The sequence below is a fragment of the Macaca mulatta genome, chromosome 1 (genome assembly GCF_049350105.2).
Source record: "Macaca mulatta isolate MMU2019108-1 chromosome 1, T2T-MMU8v2.0, whole genome shotgun sequence".
Taxonomy (NCBI): domain Eukaryota; kingdom Metazoa; phylum Chordata; class Mammalia; order Primates; family Cercopithecidae; genus Macaca; species Macaca mulatta.
In genome coordinates, this window is record NC_133406.1 from 120,881,391 (window position 1) to 120,885,639 (window position 4,249).

General features: G+C 42.2%; 1 pseudogene; it reads left to right on the forward strand.

The window, feature by feature from the left end:
* LOC107000441 (glyceraldehyde-3-phosphate dehydrogenase pseudogene) lies at nucleotides 1-2,212 on the forward strand (annotated as a pseudogene).
* Nucleotides 2,213-4,249: the final 2,037 nt, after the last annotated feature.

Consider the following 4,249-nt stretch of genomic DNA (forward strand, 5'->3'; position numbering starts at 1 on the left):
ATGGTGAAAATGAAGGCATAAGTCAACGGATTTGGCTTTATTCGGGTGCTGGGTCACCAGGGCTACTTATAACTCTGATAAAGTGAATATTGTTACCATGACCCCTTCATAGAGCTCAACTACATGGTCTACATGTTCCAGTATGAGTCCACCTATGACAAATTCCACGGGACCATCAAGGCTGAGAACAGGAAGCTTGTCATCAATGGAAATCCCACCACCATCATCCAAAAGCTAGATCCCACCAAAATCAAATAGGGTGGTTCTGGAACTGAGTACATCATAGAGTCCACTAGTGTCTTCACTGCCACGGAGAAGGCTGGGGATCACTTGCAGGGTTGAGCTAAAAGGGTCAATATCTCTGCCCCATCTGCTGATACCACCATGTTTGTAATGGGTGAGAACCATGAGAAGTATGAAAACAGCCTCAAGAACATCAGCAATGCCTCCTGTTCCACCAACTGTATAGCACCTCTAGCCAAGATCATTCATGACAATTTTGGTATATTGGAAGGATTTGTGACCACAGTCAACACTATCACTGCTACAGAGAAGACTGTGGATGTCCCTTCGTGAAACTGTGGCATCATCACCACAGAGCTCTCCAGAACATCATTCTTGCATCTACTGGCACTGTCAAGACTGTGGGCAATGAGATCCATGGGCTGAACAGGAAGCTTACTGGCATGACCTTCCATGTACCCACCACCAACATGTTGGTATGGACGTAACCTGCCATCTGGAAAAACCTGCCAAATATAACATCAAGAAGGTAATGAAGCAGCATCAGAGGGTCCCCTCAAGGGCATCGTGTGCTACACTGAGTACTAGGTTGTCTCCTCCAACGTAGCCATTGACACCCACTCTTCCACCTTTGATCCTGGGACTGGCAGTGCCCTCAATGACACTTTCTCAAGCTCATTTCCTGGTATGACAATGAATTTGGCTACAGCAACAGAGTGGTGAACCTCATGGCCCAGACGGCCTCCAAGGAGTAAGACCTCTGGACCACCAGCCCCAGTGAAAGCATGAGAGGAAAAGAGAGGCCCTCAGGTACTGGGGAGTCTCTGCCACACTCAGTCCCCCACCACACTGAGAATCTCCCCTTCTCACAGTTTCCATGCAGAATCCCTGAAGAGGGAGGGGCCTAGGGAACCCTACCTTGTCCTGTACCATCCATAAAGTCCCCTGTATGTACTAGGCCAACAAAATGCTATATTAGGAAAACTCACAAATATTACTGATCAGAAAAAGATTAGACAGCATGATTTCTCTATCCTATTTTATGCTAAGGCATAAATGGTCAGGAAATGCTGGGCTCACAATGGAAGTCTGCATTCCAGTATAGGAACACTGGTCTCCCTTATTATAACTTTTTTTTTTTTTGTCATGTAAGCACAAGGACACAGCTTTAACAATGGAGGAACACACAGGCTGTTTGTGTGAAACAGTCTGGATTTAGGTGCCAACTGTTCACAAGATTGTCTGGGAAACTCAACTGCCCAGCATCTAGAGTCCTTGGGCCTCATGCAAAGAGTTTCCATTTTCTTAGGGGAGAAAGCCACCCATTGTACAGGGAGCTATAGTAGGCATAGCCCCTGATGTTGGGAAAAGGAAATCCCTCTTCTAGGCCAGCTTATTAAATTCCTGGGTTACTTTAGGATAATTACACCCCTTGTGTTATAGTCCTAGAGAGGTCAATTTGGACATGAGTAACATAGAATAATTTTTAAAGGCACAGGAGTAGATGAAATAAGCTATGGTAAGAATATTCATGGATAAAGGGGAAAGTTCCTGGACTGAATCCTGGAATAGATACATCAACATTTAGAAGTTGAACAGAGAAGAAGGGACCAGCTAAATATACTGAGTAGGAGTTGGTAGCAGGTAGGAGGAAAATTAGGAGGAGATGGCCTTGTAAAAGTCAAGCAAATAAAGTGTTTCAGGAAGAGTGTGGGCCACTATGTTGGATGCTGCTGATGTATCAAATGCAATAGGAAAATGACTGATTATTGATTTTGACAACATCTTAAGTAATTTGGTACGAGAAATTTCCAGGAACTGTTGGGTTGAAAGTTCAATTGGAAAGTCCAAACCACAATTCATCTGTGTGTTGAGGAATAGAAAAAATGTGTAGAGAGTGACTATTAATAAACTGCTGTACAAGAAGTTGTGCCATGAAGATCTCAGTAAAAACGTGTTACAGCCAGTGGAGTTAAGAGTTTGTTTTTGTTGTGTTGTCTTAAAACTGGACTGCTGCCTTTATGAATCCTCAGCACCTTGTACAGAGCAAATGTTCAAACATTTTTGAGTGTTTGACTCGATAAAGCACCTGTGTCTCATGCATCTTTTTATCACCATAAGAATTTGCACAACATCTGACACATAATATAAACTTAATAAATGTTTATTGAATAATGAAAGGAAGGATGAGTGAACAATCAAGGACTCTTGAATGTCTTAGTGCTTCTGGGACCACTGCCCAGGCCAAAGCTGTTTGCCAAGGAGAAGCAATTTTCCTCCCATCTAAAACATGGATATGAGTAGGATCCCAGGTATTTGAAGGATACTTGAAGAGTCAGTTTTCAGAAGTAAGGAAAAATGGGCCATCCCCTCCACCATACAGGGAGAGCTGGGGGCAGAGCTTTTGGTTTATACGAGCTCAACTTGGCTGTCTTTCCCAGCAAGGCCTTTGGAGTGAGGAAGGAGAAGGCTTTAGCAAAATCTCTTTTCCATGTCCTACTTAATTCTCTGTTTGTCAGTTATTTTGGGAAGGTCACATAGATACCATTCAACAAGGTGCTCCAGAGGATGACAATGATGATATGGTAGCCAGCCTCTAAGGTGACTCCAGTGATTTCTACTTCTTCGTATTCATTCCCTTGTGTGTGGGCTGACCCTAGTAACTTGCTTTTAATCAGTATGATAAGACAAAAATGATAGAATGTTATTTCCACGATTAGGTTAGAAAAGATTGTTACTTCTGTCTTGATTTTACATTTCCTGTTTCTCATTGGGCTGGATGAAGCAAGCTGCCATACTGGAGAGGACAATATGGCAATGAACTGAGGGCAGCCAACAGTCAAAGGGGAACTGAGGTTCTTGGTCCAATAAGTTTCGAGGAAGTGAATCTTCCAACACCTATGTAAGTGAGCTTGAAAGTAGATATTTCCCTAGTTGAGTCTTCTGAGGAAATCAGAACTTTGTGCCACTCCCAGAGTTCTTGGAACTCCGATGTTTAAGAAAAAAAAAAAAAAATGCCAGGCGCAGTGGCTCACACCTGTAATTCCAGCATTTTGGGAGGCCATGGTAGGTGGATCACCTGAGGTCAGGAGTGTGAGGCCAGCGTGGCCAACATGATGAAACCCCATCTCTACTAAAAATGCAAAAAAATTAGGTGGGCGTGGTGGCACGTGCCTGTAATCCCAGCTTATTGAGGCAGGAGAATTGCTAGAACCCAGGAGGCAGAGGTTGCGGTGGGCCGAGATTGTGCCATTGCACTCCAGCCTGGGTGACAGAGGGAGACTCCATCTCAAAAAAAAAAAAAAAAAAAAGAAAGAAAAGAAAAAGGTAGACTGTCATACTTTCAACAAGCTACCTTCTTTCCTTGGGGATTTCTCTTGCATTACAAAGAATATTCACCCTTAGTTAAACTCAGTTTGAAAACTACAAGTGGTTTGGCAAATGTTAGATTCACTGAAGTTTGTATGTGTTGGGGAAGATGTGGGGAGACAGGCGTGTTATTTGTGGAAGTGTAAGTTTATGCAAATTTTTGGTGAGTATTTGACAAAATATTTTAGACTTTCACACACTTGACCCAGCAAGTTCACTCCAGATATTTATTTTAAGGAAAAATCAGTTGAGATCAGACCAAGAGGTCATATGGGACATCTCCTTGCATATAGAAAGGTCTACATATGAGCTCTAATATATTAACTGAGTCCTTCACTATATATAAGATGCTTTACTTATATTTTCTCATTTAATTTTTAAAGTAGACTTTATTTTCTATAACAGTTTTAGCTTCACAACAAAATTGAGGGAAAGTGCAGAGAGTTCTCATATACTCCCACTCCCACATATCCACAGACTCCCCCACTATCAACATCCTGCACCAGAATGGTATATTTTGTACAATCAGTTGATTTGCACTGACATATCTTTATCACTCAAAGTCCACAGTTTACTCTTGGTCTTGCACATTCTCTGAATTTTGACAAATGTATACTGACATGTAAACACCATTTTA